Source organism: Panthera onca, chromosome C1 (assembly GCF_046562875.1).
Source record: "Panthera onca isolate mPanOnc1 chromosome C1, mPanOnc1 haplotype 2, whole genome shotgun sequence".
NCBI lineage: Eukaryota > Metazoa > Chordata > Mammalia > Carnivora > Felidae > Panthera > Panthera onca.
This window is the reverse complement of record NC_138346.1, coordinates 62834616-62858774: the sequence shown is the minus strand read 5'-3', so window position 1 is coordinate 62858774 and position 24159 is coordinate 62834616. Positions and strand designations below refer to the sequence as shown.

General features: G+C 40.8%; 1 protein-coding gene and 1 pseudogene across 2 annotated transcripts in view; one reads left to right on the top strand and one right to left on the bottom strand.

Annotated features, from left to right (window-relative positions):
• The first annotated feature begins 6987 nt into the window (after positions 1-6987).
• Positions 6988-24159, top strand: part of LOC144612662 (myosin-IIIb-like) — a 250549-nt gene continuing 233377 nt past the window's right edge. The window contains exon 1 of one of the 2 annotated variants that reach the window (XM_060621589.3): positions 6988-7158. The gene's annotated coding sequence lies outside the window, so the exon portion shown is untranslated. The remainder of the gene's footprint in view (positions 7159-24159) is intronic. The other variant, XM_078451161.2, reaches the window with a different exon arrangement.
• On the bottom strand, positions 17509-17606 carry LOC132674055 (U6 spliceosomal RNA; annotated as a pseudogene).

The window sequence follows — 24159 nt, the reverse complement described above, 5'->3', positions numbered from 1 at the left end:
GAGAATTGAGCTAATATTTTTAGTTCCTACTATGAATAAGAAGATATTGTGCTTGGCATTTTATCCACATTATCCTGTTTAATTCTTACAGGAACCTTATTGGACAGATACTATTTCCCCATTTTACTGATGAAGAAATGAGGCTCACAGAGGTTAATTGGTGCAATGTCACATAGTCAGCAAAGGAATTGGGATTTAAACCCTACTTTAAATATAAAAGCCATGATCTGTCTTTAGTATTCTGCTGTATCGAAAATGACTGAGGCAACTGCAATGTTGTAAATGTTCATGAACCATATTTCTAGGCAGACTTAAATAATTGTTAGAATGAAGGCGCCTGGGTGTCTCAGTCGGTTAAGCGTCCAACTCTTGATTTTGGCTCAGGTCATGATCTCACAGTTTGTGGGATAGAGCCCCACATTGGGGCTGCTTGGGATTCTCTCTCTCTCCCTCAAAATAAATAAACATTTAAAAATAAAATAAAATCTTTTTTTTAAAAAAGAATGAAGTAACAGGAATGCCACGGAGGATTAATTCCATCTAGGAGGTCAAAGAAGCTTAACAGAGAAGATGGCGTTGAAAGTGGCCTTTATGGATGCATAGAATTTCATTAAACAGGTAAAAAAGATAGTGAAGGAGCAGCAGAAGAAAGGGGTGATTGGCTATAGAGCACACTTATCTAGGGAATGGATGCCTTTAAACGCCAAAAGTTTACCTTCATAGACAATGAGCCATCACAGGAGTTTGAGCAGGGAAGTGATGTTCTCCATGCTGAGTTTTGAGGGAAAGAGCCCTGCATCACTGTGAAGGAGAATGAAATTATTATTTTAATGGTGCACATGAGAAATAATCAGGGTCGGAGAGAAATGGAGGAAAAACTAGGGGACCACGAAAAGGTGCTCAAAAGCCCAGTCTGTTGGATACCGGAGGTGAGGAAAGTGAGGTTATTAAAAGTTAATGAGAAAGGGTGCCTGGGTGGCTCAGTAAATGCGGGGTATGGTTACCTGGGGTTGTTAGATTAGGCAGGCCAACGTCACTGAGGGATTTGAGGATTCGGTGTAGCTCTTGGTGAATAAGAAGTCAGAGAGTGAGTGAATTGGCCAGCTGGGGAGATGCAGGGCAGGAGATGAAGGTTAAGCTGACAATCTGGGGGCAGTGTAGCAGAAGCAATGTTACTCTCTTTCTACTTAAGGGTTTTGTCTTCTCAGAGGAGCCATGAGCAATGGTTGCAGGTCCCCAACCAAGAATCCCTAACGCAGTAGAAAGTCTGGCTTAGTGACAGTTCCTTGATAGTCTTCTTCCATTTACTGCTTCCACATTCACCTCCATGAATGTGCTCCCAGACTGGGCTCTTAATTCATTCTCTTTCTTATTGTTACCTTCCTTACAAGCAAACTGAACTATAAAGGGTAGCAAGAGGCAGAATTAAAAAAAAAAATTTTTTTTTAACATTTTATTTATTTTTGAGACAGAGAGAGACAGAGCATGAACAGGGAGGGTCAGAGAGAGGGAGACACAGAATCTGAAACAGGCTCCAGGCTCTGAGCTGTCAGCACAGAGCCCGACGAGGGGCTCGAACTCACGGACTGTGAGATCAAGACCTGAGCCGAAGTCAGACACTCAACCAACTGAGCCACCCTGGCGCCCCGCAGGAGGGAGATTTTGATGGGATGGGATGGGATGGTTCTGTATTTGATTGCAGTAGTGTTTATACATACTCACACATGATAAGATGAAAGAACCACACCCATATTTTACCAATATTAGAGTCTTAGTTTTGATATCAGACTATGGGGTTATAAAATGTAAACATTGGGGGAAGGAAATGGGGTTGTCTCTGTATTATCTCTACAGCTTCCTGTAAATCTGTAATGATTTCAAAATAAAAAGTTTTGTTTTTAAATTTCTTTAATGTTTATTTATTTTTGAGAGAGAGACAGAGTGCAAGTGGGGGAGGAGCAGAGAGAGGGAGACACAGAATCCAAAGCAGGCCCCAGGCTCTGAGCTGTCAGCACAGAGCCCAGTGCAGGGCTCAAACCCATGAATGGTGAGGTCATGACAAGAGCCAAAGTTGGACGCTTAATGGACTGAGCCACCCAGGTGCCCCTAAAAGCTTTTTTTTTAAAAAGGTAGGTGAGAGGCGACTGGGTGGCTCAGTTGGTTAAGCCTCTGATTCTTGATATTGGCATAGGTCATGATCTCATGGTTCGTGAGATTGAGCCCCTTGTGGGGCTCTACACTGACATCATGGAGCCTGCTTAAGATTCTCTCTCTCCTTCTCTCTCTGCCCCTCCCCTGTTCATACCTGCTTGCTCGTGCTCTCCCTCTCTCTCTCAAAATAAATAAATACACATTAAAAAAATTAAAAAGAAAAGGCAGGTGATTCTGTATGGTCAATCTCTCTGTGATATCTTTGATTTTGACCTGTTGACTGACAGCAAATTTGGGGCCTTTCTCAATACCCCTTTAATTGTGCGAAGGTTGTGCTTTTCACCTTGGTTTCAGTTCTACTTGCTTTTTGATCTGGTTGGCTTGCAATTCCAATAACACTCTGTTGCCACCATTATATATATTTTACTATTTTGGAAAGGATAGAAAGATATACTATAAATAAGATATAATTGCATATGTTCACACATATATATAGGTTTATAGTATACAGCTTCATCAGTCAAGAGGTTTAATAATGACTGGATGGGCTTTTTTTTTTTTTTTTTAACTCACTATCCACATGTTTATGTAGGCTCTATATTCTTGTATTTTTCTATCCAAAGACCCGGAAGCATATAATCTTGCACATCTTTACAATAAAAAAACTAAAACAGTACCTGTAATGATTGCCCTAAGATGATTTAACAAGCAAATGAATGATCGGGCGCCTGTGTGACTCAGTCATTAAGCATCTGACTTCAGCTCAGGACATGATCTCACCGTTTGTGAGTTCGAGTCCCACATCAGGTGAACTCGAGGCCCACTTCAGGTGAGTGAGCACGAGCCCCACTTTGGGTGAGCACAAGCCACACATCAGGTAAAAATGAGCCCTGCTTCAGGGGAACCCTGCTTCTCTCTCTCTCTCTCTCTCTCTCTCTCTCTCTCTCTCTCTCTCTCTCTGCCCCCTGATCACTTGTGCCCTCAATCTCTCCCTCTCTCTCTCTCTCTCTCTCTCAAAAAAACAAAACAAAACAAAAAAAGGGGCACCTGGGTGGCTCAGTCACTTAAGCATCTGACTTCAGCTCAGGTCATGATCTCACCGTTTGTGGGTTCGAGCCCCGCAGCGGGCTCTCTGCTGACAGCTCGGTGCCTGGAGTCTGCTTTGGGTTCTGTGTCTCCCTCTCTCTCTGCCCCTCCCGTGCTAGCACTCTGTCTCTCTCTCTCCTTCAAAAATAAACATTTAAAAAAATTTTTAAAAAAGTAATTAGCACTGCAATTATAGTATAAAGCACAATTGGCTAGTACAATAAAAAGAAAATTATAAATGTCATATAGTGAAAAAAAACTAAAAAATCTTCCTAGGATTGGAGACATTGATATTATTATTTTTAAAAATTTTAATGTTTATTTTTGAGAGAGAGAAGGAGCACAAGTGGGGGAGGAGCAGAAGTGAGAGGGAGACACAGAATCTGAAGCAGGCTCCAGGCTCTGAGCTGTCAGCACTGAGCCCGATGAGGGGCTCGGGCCCATAAGCTGTGAGATCGTGACCTGAGCCGAAGTCAGAGGCTTACCTGACTCGCTCTGGTCTGTTAGTGTGGAGCCTGATGTGGGGCTCGAATCCATGAACAATGAGGTCATGACCTGAGCCAAAACCAAGAGATGGATGGTTAACTGACTGAGCCACCCAGGCGCCCCTGATCACTGATATTATTGAGGAGTATGGACCTTGATGAAGGGGAAAGGGAAGAAAAGATATGAGAGAAGGTAGGCATTTGGAAGACTGGTGCTAGAAGGAATAGAAGGAAACTAGTTAAAACATAGACCTTTCTTCTGCTTACTTTGGGTTTAATTTGCTCTTCTTTTTCCAGTTTCTCAAGATGGAAACAGATTTTTAATTTTAGATCTTTCTTCTTTTCTAATAGATTCATCCAACGCTATAAATTTCCCTCTAAAGCACTACTTTCACTGCATCTAACAAATTTTGATAAGGTGCGTTTTTATTTTCATTTAGTTCAAAATATTTTAAAATTTCTCTTCAGATTTTTTTGACCTGTGTGTGATTTAGAAATGTGCTATTTAGGCGCCTGGGTGGCTCAGTCGGTTGAGTGTCTAACTCTTGATTTTGGCTCAGGTCATGATCCCAGTGTCATGGGATGGAGCCCCACTCCAGGCTCTGTGCTCAGCACAGAGCCTGCTTAAGATTCTCTCCTCTCCTCCTCCTCCTCTTCTCCTTCTTTTCCTTCTTCTTCTTCTTCTTCTTCTTCTTCTTCTTCTTCTTCTTCTTCTTCTTCTCTCTGTCTCTTTCTCTCCCTTTGCCCCCCCCTTTGTCTCTTCTCTCAAATTAAAAAAAAAAAAGAAGTTTGTTGTTTAATTATTTGGGAATTTTCCAGTTATCTTTGTGTTACTGATTTCTAATTCCCTGTGGCCTAAGAGCAAACATTGTCTGCTTTCTGTTCTTTTAAATTTGTTAAGGTGTTTCTGTGTTTTATGGCCCACAATGTCTCTATCTTGGTGAATATTACATGGGAGCTTGTGAAAAATGCATATTCTGCTGTTGTTGGATGACGTAGACTGTATATGTCGATTATATTGTCTGGTTGATTGGTGCTGTTCAGTTCAGCTGTGTTCTTACTGATTATTTGCCTGCTGGATCTGTCAACTTCTGAGAGAGGGGTGGTGAAGCCTCTAACTGTGATCGTAGATTCATCTGTTTTTCCTTGAAGTTCTATCAGTTTTATCTCACATAATTTGATACTCTGTTGTTAGGCACATACACATTTACAAATTGCTATGCCACAGTGCTCTTGTATATCCAGGTTTCTGACCTATATGATTCTCCTTCTCTCTACAGAACTTCTTTCAACATTTCTTGCAAGGCAGTTCTTTTGGACAACAAATTCTCTCCATTTCTGTTTGAGAATGTCTTTATCTTCCTTCACTTTTGAAGAATAATTTCACATGGTACAGAATTCTAAGCCAGTGGGGATTTTTCTTTCAAATTTAAATATTTCATTTCACTCTCTTCTTGCCTTGAATGGTTTCTGAGGAGAAGTCAGATGTAATTCTTATCTTTGTTCCTCTTTAGGTGTTTCCCACCCCCCCACCCTGGGTTTTTTCTTTATCTTTGATTTTCTGTAGTTTGAAGATGATGTGCCTAGGTTAGTTGTTGTTAGTTATCCTGTGTGCTGTTCTTAAGCTTACTGGATCTATGGTTTGGTGTCTGACACTAATTTGGAAAAATTCTCAGTCATTATTGATTCAAATATTTCTTCTGTTCCTTTCTCTCTCTCTTCACCTTCTTGTATTCCCATTTTGTAGTTCTCCTACATTTCTTGGATATTTAAAAATTTTTAAAAATGTTTATTTGCTTTTGAGAGAGAGAGACAGAGACAGAGCATGAGCGGGGTGGGGGTGGGGGGCGGGTAGCAGAGAGACAGAGACACAAAATCCAAAGTAGGCTCCAGGTTCTGAGCTGTCAGCACAGAGCCAATGCGAGGCTCAAACTCACAAACTGTGAGATCATGACCTGAGCTGAACAAAGTCTGTTGTTCAACTGAGCCACACAGGCACCCTGCTTAAACATCTTTTTTAAATTGAGAGAGAGAAGGAGAGAGAGTGAGAGCACACAAGAGGGGTGGGAGGCAGAGGGAGAGGCAGAGAGAGTGAGAGAATCCCAAGTAGGCTTCACATTCAGGGAGAGCCCCATGCAGGGCTCGATCCCACGACCTGAGTTGAAATCAAGAGTTGGACACTCAACGGACTGAGCCACCCAGGAGCCCCCTTGAGTATTTTGTTCTGCATTTTTTTCCCAGTCTTTGTTCTCTTTGCTTTTCAGTGTTTCAGGGGTCTATTGAGATCTTCTCTAGCTCAGAGATTCTTTCTTCAACTGTGTCCAGTCTACTAACAAGCCCATCAAAGGTATTCTTCATTTCTGTTAGAGTTTTTGATCTCTAGCATTTCTTTTTGGTGCTTTCGTAGAATTTCCATCTCTTTAGAATTCCATTTCTTAGAATTCCAATCTCTTGCATTGCCCCTCCGATTTTCCATACTGTCTACTTTACCCATTAGAGCTCTTAGCGTATTAATCATAGTTGTTTTAAATTCTCAGTCTAATAATTCCAACATCCCTGCCATATCTGGTTCCAATGCTTGTCCTGTCTTTCCAAGTTGTGTTTATTACCTTTTGGTATGTCTTTTAATTTTTTCTTGATAGCCAGACATGATGTACTGGGAAAAAGAAACTGTTGTAAGTAGGCCTTTAGTAACATGGTGGTAAAGTGTTGGGGGAGGGGAAGTGTTCTACAGTCTTATGATTAGGTCTCAGTCTTTTAGTGAGCCTGTGCCTCTGGACTGAACTTCAGAGGTTTTCTCAGTCTTTTTCTCTCTCTTGTGGAACAAATGGCTACAGCTGGTATTTCTCTTCCTCAGGTCAATTAGGCTCTGATAACCCCAGCTGGTTAGGCTTGGCTTAACTAATGTCACCCTAGGGCAGGCCTTGTTAAGAACACTGTGTTCTGATGCATTTCAAAAGGTTTCTTTTCTGCTCCTCCTGCCAGAAATAGGAGGGATTTTTCTCTGATACTTACTTTGGGAACGCGATCAAGCTGCTGGAGGTAAATCTCATAATATTGTGGGCGCCCCTCGTGACCAGATCCCCCTGGAGTTTTTAACTCTCAGACTTGTCCACACTGAGCCTCCAGCAATTTGTCAATTCCAATTCAGCTTTTCTATCCCCTCAAGGGTTCCCACAGGCTTTTCTCCTCCTGAGTCTCTGCTTTAGTCAGTTGCGCCTTCCTGTATTTTCCTCTCAAGTGTTGGGGGGCAGTGGTTTGCCCTGTATCCTCCCCTCTCTTATCCAGGAAGACTTGTTTTTCAGTCAGTTCAGCTTTTTACTTGTTCAGTTCGAGTGATGACTTTCAAGCTTCTTACTTGTGGAAAGGAAAAGCAGACGTCCCAGAGGATAGACTTGAAAATCCGATAATCTTCTAATTAGCTATTGGATTGTAGGTGAGTTATTTAGCCTCTCTGGCCTCAGTTTTCTCATCTCTAAAATGGAGTTATAAGGGCACTGACTTCTATGATCATTGGGGGGCTTAAATAAGTTAAAATGGAGACCCCCATGATACTTTAGATCCTGCAAATATCTTCCCACATTTGGTTATCTGTGTATACTTTGCATTCTGCCCATAATGTTATTCATGGAAGAAAAATGTTTAATGTTTGACATCAAATTATTTACTTTGTACTTTACACTTTTGGGAGGACTTGTTTAAATCAGTAAAGAGTACTTGGAAACCTAGTAGAAAAATGGGCACAGGGTATGAATAGGCAGTTCACAGAACCAGTAATCTAAATGACTAATATCTGTGAAAGAAATGCTCTACCTCACTAACAGGGAAATACAAACTGAAAGCATAAAGAGATACTATTTAGGGCTGCATTTTGGTGGTACCAAGCAAAGATTAATGTACATACTTGGTGACCCAGCTATCCCAACCCTCAATATATATTCCAGAGAAACATTTGTGCAGGAGATGGATAGGAGGTGCGCAGTACTTTCTGTTGTTCATCACGGAAGAAAAAGATGGATAGAAAAGTAGAAGATACACACTGAATGGATGCTGCAGCAGTCAGAAATAATGAGCTAGATGTGCACATAGCATGAGAGATAATTGTTCAAAACCATGGTGTCAGGTGGAAAAAACGAGTAAATATCTATGGCATAAGCCATTTATATAAATTAAAATTTTACACACATAGAAAACTATAATCCTTCCAGTTTTATTGAAATACAGTTAACAAAATTGTATATATTTATGGTGCACAATGTGATATTTTGATACATGTATACGTTGTGAAATGATTACCACAATTAAGCTAATTAACTATTCCTCATCTCACGTAGTTATCATTTGTGTGTGTGTGTATGTGTGTATGTGTGTGTGTGGTGAGAACATTTCAGCTCTACTCTCTTAACAAAGTTTAAGTATATAATACAGTATTATTAGCTATAGTCACCATGCTATACATCAGAGTTCTAGAGTTTATTCATCCTAATAACTAAAACTTTCTATGATTTATAATTTTAAAGAATAAAGTAACATCCAAGGATAATCACAAGGGCATTCTCTACTTACCTATATCTGGGGATAAGGGGAGGACAGAGAGGGAAATAGAGGAATTGGGATGCTGGAAACAAATGAAAGATGGGCCTTATGTAGTTGGGGGATTATCCCAACTCTATGACCTTAAGACCACCTATCCCACAAAGGAAAGCATCCTTGAGTTTTGTAAGGATGATTGGTGTTAGCCATTGTAACAACAGTTACTGGCATTGATATGTAATAATGTGAGGAAAATATGGATGAGGATGATACAAATTTTATGAAACAAAAATATTTTATATGAAGTTAAATAAACATTTCTCAAATCATTCTGCTAACATTTAGTTGGCTAATGCCAAATGCAGTTTCAAAATGCAGTTTTACAATGTTTCAAGACATGATAGCACTCTATATTTTCCTTTTATGCTTGTCACTATTATTTTTAAAAATTTTGATGGAGAACATACAGTCAGAAAACAGAAAAGTACACAATTCATAGCTGTCTACTCTAGTGAATGATCACAAAAGAAACATATCATCACCCAAGGCAAGACATGGAATAGTACCAGAGAAATCAGAAGTCCCCCTATGCTCTACCCCAAATCCTACATCCTATCTCCTCCCCATGACGTTTCTGTCTTCTGGTTCCATAGCTTTTGTCTGTTTTTGAACTTCAGTTTAGCACTTTTAAATGCCCTAGTACAGTAGGATTTTGAAAAACAATCTAAGGCTGAAGATGAGATTTATACCTGAGACTTCATTTTGTAAGTGGTGTTTTTATTTTATTTTATTTTATTAAAAAAATTTTTTTTTAATGTTTATTTATTTTTGAGACAGAGACAGAGCATGAACAGGGGAGGGGCAGAGAGAGAGGGAGACACAGAATCTGAAATGGGCTCCAGGCTCTGAGCTGTCAGCACAGAGCCCGAAGCGGGGCTCGAACTCACAGACTGTGAGATCATGACCTGAGCCGAAGTCGGACGCTTAACGGACTGAGCCACCCAGGCGCCCCTGTAAGTGGTGTTTTTAAAAAATTTTAGTTTCCAACGTCATTACTACTATAAAGAAACCACTTTTGCGTGTTGGCTTTGTATCTTATGATCTTATCAAATTCATTTATTAGTTCTAGGAGCTTTTTATAGCTTTCTAGGGATCTTCCCTGAGGACAATCATGTCATCTGTGAATGGGCGCAGTTTTTTCCTTTCTAATTTGTATACCTTTCATTACTTTTTATTGCCTCATTGCAGTAGCTAGGATGTGGAGTATGGTACTGAATAGGAATTGTGACAGCAGACGTCCTTCCCTTGTTCTCAATCTGAGGGAGAGGGTATTAAGTCTTTCACCTACTAAGTAAGTTTGATGCTAGTCCTAGGTTTTTTGTAGATTTCCTTTAATAGAAGTTTCTTTTTCTTTCTGGTTTGCTGAAAGCTTTAATTATAAATAGATGTTAAATTTTGTCAAATTCTTTTTCTCCATCAGTTGATACTATCTTCAGATTGTTGATAAGATGGATTACATTGACTGATTTTTGATCATTGAAGCCAGCCTTGCGTTTCTAGGATAAACCCCGCTTGGTGGGGGTGTACTGTTTTTTAATATCTATGCTGGATTGGATTAGCTAATATGTCATTGAAGACTTGTACCTATGTTTATGAGAGATATTTTTAGTTTTCTTGCGCTGTCTTTGTCAAGGTTTGGTCTCATGATAGTGTTGGGAGGTGTTCCCTCCTCTTCTGTTTTCTGGAAAGGCATGTAGAACTTGTATTATTTCTTCTTTAAATGTTAGATGGAATTTAGCAGTGAAACAATCTGGGCCTGGAAATTCCTTTTTCACATAGCCTTAACCATGGATTTAATTTGTTTAATTGTTGTAAGACTACTTAGGTTGCTTATCTCATTTAGGGGGAGTTTTGGTAGTTTGAGGTTTTTAGAGAATTACTTCATTTTATGTAATTTTTGCATTTATAAGCATTGAGATGTTCATAGCGTTTACTTATCCTATTAATGCATTTTGAATCTACAGTGGTGTCCTCTCTTTCATTCCCAGTATTGGGAATTTGTGTCTTTCATCGTTTTTCTTTTCAGTCTTACAAGATGCTTATCAATTTTATCGTTATTTCCAAAGAACTAGCTTTTGGTTATGTCGATTTTCCCTATTCTTTTTTCCTGCTTTCAATTTCATTAATTCCTGCTGTGATCTTTATTATTTCCTTCCTTCTGCTTTATTTAGGTTTATTTGATTTTATTTATTTATGTTTAGTTTATTAAGGTGGAAGCTTAGATAATTGGTTTGAGATCTTTTTCCTTTCTAATATAGGCATTTAATGTTTGGAGATTTTCTGGGTTTTTCTTCCAGTTATTGACTTCCAGTTTAATTCCATTATGGTCAAAGAACATACATTATATGACTTAAATTCTTTTATATTTGTTAAAGTTTATTTTATGACCAAGGATATGGTCTACCTTAGTGAATGTTCTATGGACACTTGAATACCTATTCTGCTATTGTTGGATGAAGTATTTTATGAATGCCAATTAGATAATTTGGCTGATGGTGACTATTCAAATCAGCAATTTTATAATCTTGCTGATTTTCTGTGTACTGTTTCAGTCAATAGCTGAGTGAGGAGTGTGAAGTCTCCAGCTATAACTGTGGATTCATATATTTCTCCTTTCAGTTCTGTTAGTTTTTTCTTCATGTTTGAAGCTCTGCTATTTGGTGCATACACATTTAGAATTGTTATGTCTTCTTTGGTGAAATGCTCACTATATTATAATAGAATGACCCTCTTTATGCCTAATCACTTTCTTTGTTCTGAAGTCTACTTTGTAATAATATAATTAATAATGCCACTTGGGTTTTTTTCTGTTTTGAAAATGTGTACACAGTATATTTTGTTCCATCTTTTTGCCTCCAATTTGTCTATATCATTACATTTGAAGTAAGTTTCTTGGGTATAGCGTATAATTGGGGCACTTAAAAAATCATTCTGATATACGTATTTAGACCACTTACATTTAAGGTAATTATTAAGGTGTTGAGATTTAGGTTTATAATTTTAGTACTTGCCTTCTGTTTGTGAGTCTATGTTTCTGGTTTCAGCCTTGTGAGATCCTGAGCAGAAAGCCTAGAAATTCCTTCCCAAGCTTTTAACTTACAGAACCATGAGATAATAAATTTGTGTGATTTTAAGCTGCTGATTTTGTGATAATCTGCTATGCACCAATGGAAAACTAATATAGGTCTCCTCCCACATGGAGTCAGTACTGGCCTATGTGACCAATAGAATACGGAGGAAGTGACAGCATATGACTTTGAAGTCAACCTCATAACAGCTCTGTGAAGAGGAATGAAGAGAACAAAGCTCTCCTGCCAACAGCCAGGATCATTGTCTAGCTACATGAGTGAGCCACCTTGGAAGTGGATCCTCTAACCCCAAACAAGTCCTCAGATGTCTGTAGCTCTGGCTGACATCTGATCACCACCTCATGAGAAACTCTTGGCTATAACCATTTAGCCCAGTCTCCTGAATTCCTGAGCACGGGAACAGTAAGAGATATAAATGATTATTGTTTAAGTCACTCACTTTTGGGTCATTTAATGCAGCATTAAGTAACTAATATATGGCCTATTGTATGCTAGGCCCTGTTCTACATGATAGGAATATAGCAATGAATAGAGCCAAGTGCCTTCTGTCATGGAGTTTATGTTCTACTTTAAGGCAAGAGATGGAAATTATATAAGTAGGTGAACATATACTTTGCCAGGTGTTAATAAGTGATGACAGAAAAATAAATCAGAGTGAGAAGGTTGGAATTAATGGTGAGATTTCTGTAAGATGATCAGGAACACCTCTTTGATAAATAGAAATCTGGAAGTGACCTGAAGTAAGGGATCAAGCTACACAGATATTTTGGGGCAGAACATTCTAGCAGAGGGAGCTTCAAACATAAAGACCATGAGACTGGGGGTGTTCATAGTGAGTATGAGGAATTGCTGAAGATGTGAAAGTTCTGTCTCTAGTTTTAATTGCTACACTTCTAGAATGTTTGGAATGACAGTTGCCAGATTAAATATACAAATCCCTGTTAAATTTGAAGTTCAGATAAATAATAATTTTTGTTGTTAGTATAAGCATGTCCCAAATATTGCATGGAGACACTTACTAACAAATATTAGTTGTTTATCTGAAATTCAAATTTAACTAGGCATCCTGAATTTTTATTTGCTATATCTGACAACCCTATTTGGAGCAAAGGAAAATCTGAAGACAAGCAGCTAAAATGATTACGATGATGGAAAACACATCTCTTTGGAGGAATGATGAAGAGGTTCATATGTATATTCTGAAATGGAGAAGGCTAAAGGATTGCTCCCATCCCTATCCCCAAATTAAGGCAACACAGTAGAATAGAAAGTGCACAGAATGGAAGACTAGTATAGTTAACCACCTCCTGGACAGCTTCCCTCAGATGTTTTGCAGGCACTGGAAACTAAATAATCTACTGAATCTATGTGTGTCTTTGGACAAGCACCTTCATAGGTCAAATAAAACCACAGTGCCAGTTTATATCTGAAATCCCTTTTGTCTCCAATACTCTGTGATTCAATGAATGGATAGAAATTGCACAATAACTTGTTTTTTTCCATCTACACAGAGAATAGAGCAAGAGTTGATGAGTCTTGCAAGGACTTGCAAAGAATTGATTAAATGTAAGGAAGAACTTCTTAACTGAAGGGCAATTAGACACTGGAATGGCTTTGCATGGGAAGGCTATGGAATCCTGCCCCCTCAAGATCTTTAGGAGAAGGCAGCCGCTGTTATGGGTAACATAGACTCCCAAAGCACCATCTTGGAGTGGGACAGTTGAACCACGTGGCTTTCTTGAGATCTAGATCCTGGGGATGATTCCTTTTTGGTCAAGAGAAGTGGAGGGAAATGACCCTTTATTCCTCTTTGGAGTTGATGCTGGTTCTCTAGGACTTATGATACTAATGTAGCCCTCAAACAGTCTTTCAAACGTGTCCTTTTTATACCTGAATCAGAATTACCTAGAATGACTGTTCAAAAATGCACCCAGACTTAGTGACTCTAGAAGAAGTTACCCAAAATATGCATTTTAACAAGTTCTCTAACTAGTCCATATGTATACTGCAGCTTGACAGCCATAGTCATTGAGAAATGAGAGGCTTTCTTGTTCTGCCTACAGATGGGCCTTTGAGACATATGTAGTTTTGCATGTGCTGACTGAGACCCCTGCCTAAGCTTGTTCCTAGAGGGGAGATACATGTGCTAAGAATGGGACTAGAGAATGGAGATGCTGAAGGCTTTAAAGAGGATTTTGGTTAGGATATCCCAGGCCAAGTGGAGAAGTATAGGAGAGGGAATGAAACGGGTTCGCTGCATCCTAACTTTTGACAGGAATTCCCATTACAATAAAAAACTATGTCTTGAAAACATGTTTGTGCCTCTTTGTTTTATCTTCTTGAAATTTTTTACCCAAAAGAAGGATTTTGTTCCCCCATTACGTAGTCAGAATAGATTGAGGACCCAGAATATCCCAAGCAGCTATGCGATGGACAACCGTGTCTTCTCAAATTTTTTGGGGAAGAACAAATGGAGCTGGTAAAAATCCAATAGAAGAAGACCTCAGGTCTTCTAGGAGGCAATTCAATGTAATTTAATACAATAACAGGAATCCAAGGCACCCAGCATTCCCAAGTTCTACTTTGATCCTGCATTTCAAGAGTTGTTGTGGAAGTCCTTGATGAGGAAGAAGTGGGAAGGAAAGACTCATGTAGGCCATTCCAGATATCCCCTCCATGGTCACTGGAGATTCTATTGGAGCAGGTCCCTCTAGCCAACCATGTAGGCTACACCTCAGCTCCGTTTTCACTTTTGGAATCTTTTCCAGATTCCTGCCAAGCTCTGAATTGCTTACCCCTCTCGTTCTCTTGGCATTTGCGTGTATTTCTGTTTCAAGTTTGGCTGTCTTCAAGTGACTTCCTGCCTCAAACTCCTCTTGCCTTTCCAGACTCTTTCACCTCCTTTCTAGGTTGATGTGGGACAGATAATGGCTTCCCTGGATTTTGCGTCCTCTGCCTTAGGTACAGAACCCTGAGCTTGTCTATATGTGGCAGTCGACTTGGGGTTGGGGGACAAGCCTGCTTCTTGCATACTCTGAGCTCTGAAACCAGCCACTGTTTACTGTTTGGGCATCTCAACAAGTCATTTAAACCCAAACGGAGTAAACTCACCTTTTAGCCCACATCCACAAAACTGGCCCCAGAGTGGACTGCAGCTAGTCTTTGCCTTTGGTGATTTCAAATTGATTCTAAAAGTTTCTTCCAGTAGATTTACGCAAAGTAAAATTTTCCCTTGGCAGAGCAGCTTGGTTTGATTTGGGTTATTTGACTACAAAAGCCCAGAGGCCAAGCATTTATTTAGAAATATTAGGAATCAGCAGCACAAATGAGATTGAGGTTTTGTGAAAAGTTAAAGATTTCTCATTTAGGGAGGGAGTTCACAAAAGACCCCATTAGCCAAGCCTCACCAGTAATTAGTCTGATTTCTCAGGCAAGAGGCAGGCTAATTGACCGCTATCCATTCCAGAGGCCTAGAGACACTTTAAAACCTACCACCCATTGAAGAATATCTTTGGAGAATTTCCTGCTGCGTCAAAAGTCTTTTCTTATTAACTAAATGTTCACACTGAGATCAATATATGAAAATATGAACAAAATGACTGATTATAAACGTGCCCTTTCAAATAGCAACTCATGGGCCTGTTATGACACTCAACTATAGAGGATGAAAAGGGGCTGGTATTTATTAAGCAATACTAGGAGGTACATACTATTGCCCAAGTTTAATAGAAGAGGGAACCGATGCTCGGAGAAGGTAAATAACTTTCCCAAAGTCACATGATGAGTTCACTGCAGAGCCAGGATTCAATGAATTAAAGCGAGTGTGGTTTCCACAACCCACCATAGAGGTCAGGAACAAAGCAGTGCTGAGTTAGGAGTGTCGGAAGCTGGCTGATTGGCTGGCTATCAACAGATTTGCAGGATGGGCTAGTTGTCACCACATGATCTCTCCGGGACAGAATCCACTAACCGGGTATATATGATAAGTAAGGCCAACGTTGAAGCCAGTGTAGGTGAGCCACCTGGGTCTAATGCTGCAGAAAGAGGGGTATTACCCTCCTTCTCCCTTCCCCGCCCCCCCCCCCCCCCAGACTCTGGTTTCTTCATGCCTTCAGGATTTCTTAGAGGGGAATTAATTACTTAAAGACATTTTATTTTTTAATTATTTAAAAAAATTTTTTTAATGTTTATTTTTGGGAGAGAGAGAGAGAACAAGTCAGCAGGGGAGAGGCAGAGAGGGAGGGGGACACAGAATCCAAAGCAGGCTCCAGGCTCTGAGCTATCAGCCCAGAGCCTGACACGGGGCTTGAACTCAGGAACTGCGAGATCATGACCTGAGCCATGCTTAACTGACTGAGCCACCGGGTGCCCCTATTTAAAGGCATTTTGATTTTTTTACAAGTATTTGTTGGAGGCCAGAAAGTTTGACCTAAGTGAAGGGATTGATAATTCTTATAGCAGAGATTAGGCTTTTGTGGTAAAATTGTCCAAGACACACAGCCCTTGGATCAAATAAAGCATGTGTGTGTGTGTGTGTGTGTGTGTGTGTGTGCGCGCACACACACACACACATGCACCTGTCCTTATTAAACAGCGGAGGACGGTTTGAGCAGACCATGATGTTAGTCTGGGGAAGCTCCTTGGAACACATACAGTGTGCTTTACGTGGCTTTCTTGATTAGGCTTTCTCCCACCAAGGAACCTTTCTTTTCCCAGCACAAGCCATGACCCCAATACTGCATCCCTTGGATGCCCCTGTCCTCTGACCCCCCAGAGCCTTTATACTTCTGTGAAACTGCATCTGGCAGCATCACCGAGTGGGGGAGGTACAGCATCTTCATAATCATAACACTTAATGGTTGGAGAGCTCTTACCATGCCCTGGTCCATGACCTGAACGTCATGCCCTCCACTGAGCACTTGCTAGGTGCTGCCTCACTTCATCTTTGTAACAGAACTTTGCAGACTGTTCCTCCACAGAGAAGGAAACTGAGACTCAGGGGCAGAGTAACTTGCCCTAGGGGTCACGGCTGGTAGTGGCAGAGCCAGGATTTAGACCCAGGTCCACTGGACCCCCATACTACACTCAATTTCTATGTTATGCTGCATCTCTACTTTTTTGCTCAAACAAGGGAATTCAATGTTTATTTATTTTTGAGAGAGAGAGAGAGAGAGGCAGAAAGAGAAGGAGACACAGAATCCAAAGCAGGCTCTAGGCTCTGAGCTGTCAGCATAGAGCCCAATGCAGGGCTCAAACTCACAAACCATGAGATGTGACCTGAGCCAAAGTCGGTGCTTAACTGACTGAGCCACCCAGTTGTCCCTTAAACAATGGAGTTTAAAATCAGTATGTGTTTGTTGCAAAAATAGAAAAGGTACATTTCTATATTTCTTCATTCTACTCCACTTACTTTAACATTTGCATGTTTCTTCCCAACTCTCTCTATATACATGTATATAAAATAGTTCAGAGAGAGGCACCTGGGTGGCTCAGTTGGTTAAGCATCCAACTCTTGATTTCGGTTCAGGTCATGATCTCACATTTTGAGTTCAAGCCCCTCATCGGGACTGTGCACTGGCAGCATGGAGCCTGCTTGGGAGTCTCTGTCTCCCTCTCTGTCTGCCCCTCCCCTGCTCAAGTTCTTTTTTTCTCTCTCAAAATAAATAAGTAAACATTAAAACAATTTTAAATCGTTCAGAGAAAATTGTTATATATATAATCTACATCTACAGTTATTTATATATCTATCTGTGTGTATACACACACACACACACACACACACACACACATACACACACACATAATGTAATTCTTTTCTGAACAGGGTAAAAGTAAGTTGTATACTTCATGGCCCTTTACTCCTAAATATTTCAGTGTATATTTTCTAGTAGGAGTATTCTATTACATAACCATAATGCCTGATGAAGTGCTTTTATCTAATCTACCCTCCATATGTAAGTTTTGTTAGCTGACCTGTCAATGTCCTTTATAGCATTTCCCTTCAGTACAGGCTCCAGTCTAAAGTCAGGTACCACCGTTGACTGTCGTGTTCCTTTAGCCTCCTTTAATCTGTCTTTTATGATGTTGATCTCCTGTCTGCCCCACACCATTTCTGTTTCTTCACAAATTTGTATATCATCTTTGTGCAGGGGTAATGGTAATCTTTCCAGTATTATTCCAACTTTAAATATCTGTATCACATGCCATTTTGTTTTATAGCACATCCCTCATTATGTGTTTGGTGTTTCCTCATGTTTACATTGGTTATATAATCTCAGCCAGAATGCTGCCCAGGTGAGGTGTGTCCTGTCCAAGGTACCACATCTGGAGCCACATGATGTCATCTGTCCCATGCGGACGATAATTTGGACCACCTGGTCAAGGTGTTGTACAATTTCTCCATTGCTTGTTGTTTTTTTCCCCTTACTTGACACTAATAGACAATATATGGGGAGTCACTTTAAGACTACACAACTAAGGGGCACCTGGGAGGCTCAGGTGGTTAAGCATCCAACTCTTGATTTTGGCTCAGGTCATGATCTCACAGTTCATGAATTCAAGCCCCATGTCGGTCTCCATCCTGTCAAGGGTGACTCCAAGGGTATTTGATCTAAGTACTAATAGAATTACTATTTGTTGAAATGAGGAAAATCAACAATTTGTTTTCGGACATGTTAAATGTGCCATTCCTTTTAGATAACCAAATGGAGATGTTGAGCAAATCATTGAATAACTGAGTCAAGTATTTAGGTGTGAGCTCTGGGTTAGAGATAGAAATTTGGGAGTTGAGGGCACCTGGGTGGCTCAGTCGGTTAAGCATCTGACTTCGGTTCAGGTCATGGTCTCACGGTTCATGAGTTCAATCCCCATGTCAGGTGAGGTCAAGTCCTGCTTCAGGATTATCTCTCTCCCTCTCTCTCTCTCTCTCTGCCCCTTATGGGATTTTCTTTCTCTCTCTTTCTCTGCCGCTCACTCACTCATGCTCTCCCCCTCTCTTTCAAAAAAAAAAAAGAGAGAAAGAAATTTGGGAGTTGGCAGTGAGTATATGGAGTTTAACAAAATAGGTTTTATTTTTTAATGTTCGTTAATTTTTGACAGAGAGAGAGAGAGAGAGAGAGAGAGAGAGAGCATGAGTGGGGGAGGGGCAGAGAGAGAGGGAGACATAGAATCTGAAACAGGCTTCAGGCTCCGAGCTGTCAGCACAGAGTCCAACGTGGGGCTTGAACTCCCTGACAGTGAGATCATGACCTGAGCTGAAATCGGACACTCAACCGACTGAGCCACCCAGGCGCCCCAAAATAAGTCTTATTTTTTAGAGCACTTTTAGATTCACAGAAAAATTGAGCAGAATGTACAGAGAAGGCCCATCCCTTGCCCCCATACATTCATTGCTTTCCCCACTATCAACATTGCAGAGCCTGCTTGGGATTCTCTTTCTCTCTCTCTCTCTCTCTCTGCCCCCTTCCACCCTCTCCCTCTCTCTCAAAATAAGCAAATAAACTTGAAAAAAAAAAAAAAAAGACTACACAACTAACATCAGACCAGCAACCCTTGTAAGAGCACTTTTCCCGTGCCGAGTACTGTGGGTTACAGACATGGCCTCTTTTCATCCTGGGGAGGCTCCTTTCGTTTCTCATGACCACAAGCCTGTCTTCTCTTGGCTCAAAGCCCTCCCTTGTGGAGACCGTATCAGGAGTGGGATCAGATCTGCAGTTGCTAATGCTGTGATTAGGCAACTGCAGATGGAACTGGAGCAGAGAAAAAGAGGAGAGAAGAAATGTTAATTACAGGGTCCTGTTGAGAGGGGGAGACCGCCTCCAGAAGCCTGGCTCAGCTCCAGGAAAGGGAGAAACAGACTGGAGGGGATGGAGTAAAGGAGTCATAGTCACTGAGCTGCACTGGTAAAGTCTGGCCTGCTTCTGTTAAACTGAGCCCCTGGCCTCTGACTCTGTGGGCCCGGGACCTTGTCTGCAAAATTCTCAGTGGGCTGCAGCATCCTGGAACATCTGAGGAAGGATGCCCTCTGGAGTGGGGCCAGCAGTCACCAAGGCTTCTAAAAAGACCATAAAATCCAACAGCCTCATGACAAAGAAGAACAAATCCCAACTTTAATTGCTTCAGAGCCCCAGAAGAGCCACTTGAGCTCCTGTTCAGACCCCGGCGAGGCACAGCCATTCCAGGACCGAGTGGATGCCAAGGTGCCTGACAGAGCTGAGCTGAGCTGTGCTGGAAACACACAATTCTCCAACCATTCACTGAGAAATTCTGCCCAGGACTCAGGGGACCAGGTTTTCACCCAGCTCTTCTGCAAAACAGAGCAAAGAAGTAAATAAAAGTATCTTCATTATTAAATTCTGTTGTATGAACCCCAAATGGGCCTTTGACGGGACCCACCTTTGAGTGGTGGGTCCTATCAAAAACCAAACTCTACAATGAATAAAACAAAACGGAAAGATGAGCTTATCGCGAGGCTTTTAACTCAGGAAGCTCAAGGCTATGGGAGAAATGAGTGCAAAGTTTTTCACTGACTAAGGGATATTTTACAGGGTAAATGCAGAAGTTATTTGGCTTTTTCAGCTGATTGGTGGCCTAGTGGTCTTCTTTCTTATTTGGATCAAGATAGATCAGTCAGGGGCATAAGGAAGTTCTGAGATGTCACAGACTTGGTATTTGAGAATTGGCTGATGCCCTCTGCTGATTTCTAAGAGCTGTAAATCCCTGTAAGGTTAGGTTAGATTTCCTTTATGACCGTTTCTGTCTTGTCCCTGATGCAAGATATTCCATTTTGGTTTGTTTCTATAGTCCCTGAAGAAGAACTGCCAAGAAGCACTGTGAGGGTTCTCTGCCTAGTTGGGAGGATGTCCTAGGAGACAACAGTGCACAGATACTTTTCTATCCAACCATCCTTCCATTCATTTTTTCAACCAGTGAATATTTTTTGAGTGACTATTATGTACCTAGAGACCCAGGACACTAAGCTGGACTTGGGGAGGGGGAAAAATTCCTAACAATAGAAGGAGAAATAATTCTATCCTGATTGGGCGAATAGATGAAATCTTTACTTTTCCAATTGTTAAGAAAACATATAGCGTCTAATGATGTTTATAAATACGGAATCTAGAGTCTCCCAGAAGAAAAGAAATTTTTTTCTTTTACTCTAGGGAAAGGAAATAAAGAAACATAAGCTTATCTTTAATTAGAATTGACCATTAAATCTGTGAGATATGGGGCTGTTAAAAGGGCGGTATTTCACTTTGACATTGGGCTTTGTAACTGGACACAATGCAGACCCTGGAGTGATTTGGCGCTTTCCTATGCCCTCTGTCTTGAGCTTGTGGAAAATAGGTCAAGTAAGCCTGAAGCTGCCCAGAGGGAAAAGGCTGAAAATCTCACAGGCCAGCCTGTCTGGAGAGCAGAGAGTGGAGCCGTGAGATGCAGACTCCAGGACAAGAGCCCCTGCCTTTCCAGGGGACCACCCCCCTACACACACAGCCATGGTGCTAACAGATGATGGATGCTTCAGAGGTCCTGTGCCAGTGGATTTTTAGGGAATGGAAGCAGCATGGCTTTTTCTGAACCAATGCACAGACTCCCGGGAACAGCCGAAGTTTTGCTGTTTAAGGAATTAAATGGTTGGAAGCTCACTCATCCATTGAAAATGCTCCCCAGGATGATACTGAAATGTTGGGCAGGGGTTTTTCCTGGTAGAGAGAAATTCTGGGGCCGGATGGTGCACTTCAAGAGAAAAAGCCCTGCTTGGGAGCCATTTCTACAGGATGGGAGTGTGGTGTCTAACAGCCTGATTTCTCCTCATGGGGAATCAGCCCACTCATATCCAAAGCTATGGAACAAAGTTTCTTCTTCCAATAAGGCCTGGGACAAGAGTTCATGCTTTTAGCAATTCTGGCTATATATTTTTTTTTTTTTTTTTTTTTTATTTATTTTTGGGACAGAGAGAGACAGAGCATGAACGGGGGAGGGGCAGAGAGAGAGAGGGAGACACAGAATCGGAAACAGGCTCCAGGCTCCGAGCCATCAGCCCAGCGCCTGACGCGGGGCTCAGAGCCTGACGCGGGGCTCGAACTCACGGACCGTGAGATCGTGACCTGGCTGAAGTCGGACGCTTAACCGACTGCGCCACCCAGGCGCCCCAATTCTGGCTATATTTTCAACCAAGATGATGCTCATGATGCTATGGAGAGAATGAAGCACCTGGAGCCTAGTCTCTGTTGTGGGAAACCTGTCATTCGTCATCTTTACCCGTACAGGATAAGGCCAAGAATCACAAAGCAAGAAAAGCAAAATAAACCAACAAAACAACTGAGAAGCCAGAACTGATATTGCAAGATGTTCCATTGGTTTTATTTTTTTACGCCCTACATATTTTCAAAAATAGCATTAGAGCAACTTTAGATTGTCTACTTGTAAAGTCTGTCATGGCCCCATTCAGAATCCATTTACACTAACTATGTGCAATTCTCTTATTGATACTTTTATAAATAACCTGGAGTCTCTAAGAAATCATGACAAATCCAGAGATCATTCTTAAGTTCTCATTTTGATCTTGAGTGGCATAGACTATATTAATCTCTCCCTTCTTTGGGAAATTACCTATTTTGTTCTCTTAGGACATTATATTCTTTTGGTTATCCCATTTCCTGGCCATGTTGTTTCTTTCGTGGTCTGTACTTCCTCTGCTCTCATCAGTTATGGAGGGTGGTGTCCTCTATCCAGACTCTTAACACTCTGTATAGGTAATTCCATAATTCATAATACCACCTATACATTGAAGAAGCTCAAATAATAACAGTTTATTGAGGGGTTTCTAGGTTTCAGGCTGTCTTCTAAGTGTTTCACATGTAATAACTCATTTAATGCTCAACATCATGAAGTAGGTCCTATTATCATCCTGGTTTTATAGATGAAGAAATGGAGAAGGAGAGGCTGCTCAGGGTCACAATGCTAATAGGAGGTAGAGCCAGAATTCCAACCCACGTGGTTCAACTCAAGAGCCTGAGTATGGGGCTGGAGATTATACAACAGTGGACACCCTCTTTAATACAGGCACGCCTGGAGAGCTTAGTGGGTTAAGCATCTGACTTCGGCTCAGGTCCTGATCTTGTGATTTGTGAATTTGAGCCCTGCGTCGGGCTTTCTGTTCTCAGCACAGAGCCCACTTTGGATCCTCTGTCCCCTTCTCTCTCCACCCCTCCCCTGCTTTCTCTCTGTCTCTCTCAAACTAAAAAAATAAATATTAAAAAAAAGAAAAATAATGCAAAATTACAGATAGGATTAAATAGAAAAGTGAACATTTATTTAGAATGAGAAAAGAAATCATAATAAATTGAAAATGTAAAGGGCTGACAGAGGCTTCCACTTTTGGCTAAGATGGAGTAACAGACACCACATTTGCTTCCTACCATATACAACCAACAACACTGCAAAAAAAGTGGACAAAATAAATGAGACAATTTTTCAAGAGCCTGGATATCAAGCAGCAAAGGACACTATTCCCTAAGAAATGGGAAAAAAATCCAATAAACCTTACAGTTGCCCTAACCTACTTCTTTGAGTGTTTCTAGGCTGTAGTGCAAAGAAAGGGAATCCAGGAAGAACCTGGTTGATCGCCTGGTTAAAGAGGCTGAGTTGAGGGCCTGGGACAAGACAGCTAATGTTCACAGAGTACTGGAGAGGACAGAGCTGTGCAGAGAGAATCCCAAAGAGCAGATGGTTCCCTTTAAGAATCTGGCAGAGCACTCAGCAGTGTGTGTGAGTGAGAAAACTACACAAGGCCAACGAACCACCAAAAGGATTAAAATGAACAATACCTAGAGTTTGTACAAGCCCAAGATTAGTACCTATTCCCACCACACAGACTGGAAATCCTCATAATTTTCAAAACATTAGATAAAATACTCAGAAGCACATTGCCTAAGTAGTGGGAAATAATTAACTCTAGACTGAAGACTGGTTTGCTGTCATCTAAAAAAATCTTAAAAACAAGATGAAAAAGAATCAAACTGTTTCTTAGTAATTTAACTGCATCTCAGAACACAGCCAATGGTATTCATGGCAATACAAAAATATCCAGCAGCCAACAAGAAAAATTCATAATAACTAGTATCCAATAAAAAATTACCAGGTATGAATAGAAGCAGGAAAATATTATCTGTATTAAGGGGAAGAATCAATAAAAGTCAACCTTGAGCTTATACAACTGTTAGAATTGGTAGACAGGAGTATAGGGCATTTATTATAACTGCATGACATATGTTTAATAAAGTAAGTAGAGGGGCACCTGGGTGGCTCAGATGGTTAAGTGTCCAACTCTTGGTTTCAGCTCAGGTTACAATCTCATGGCTTTGTGGATTCAAGCCCCACATTGGGCTATGTGCTGGCAGCACAGGGTCTGCTTCGGATTCTCTCTCCCCAAAGAGAATCTCTCAAAATAAATAAATAAGACTTAGAAAAAAGTGAGACATGAGAGTTATTAAAAGATTCAAGTTAAATCTCTAAAGATAAAAACTGTAATGACTGAAGTGAAAAATATATTAGAATTAATGGCAGGATAATTACAGAAGAAAAGAGTAGTAAACTTGAAGACAAAGAGACATTTATCAGTTCTGAAATGAAGCAAAGAAAGGAAAAATAATTTTTAAAAATTGAACAGAGCATCTATATACTAAGGGGCATCTTCAAGTGGCCTACCTAATATAGGAGGAATTAGCGTTGTGAAAAGGAAGTGGGCAAAGAAA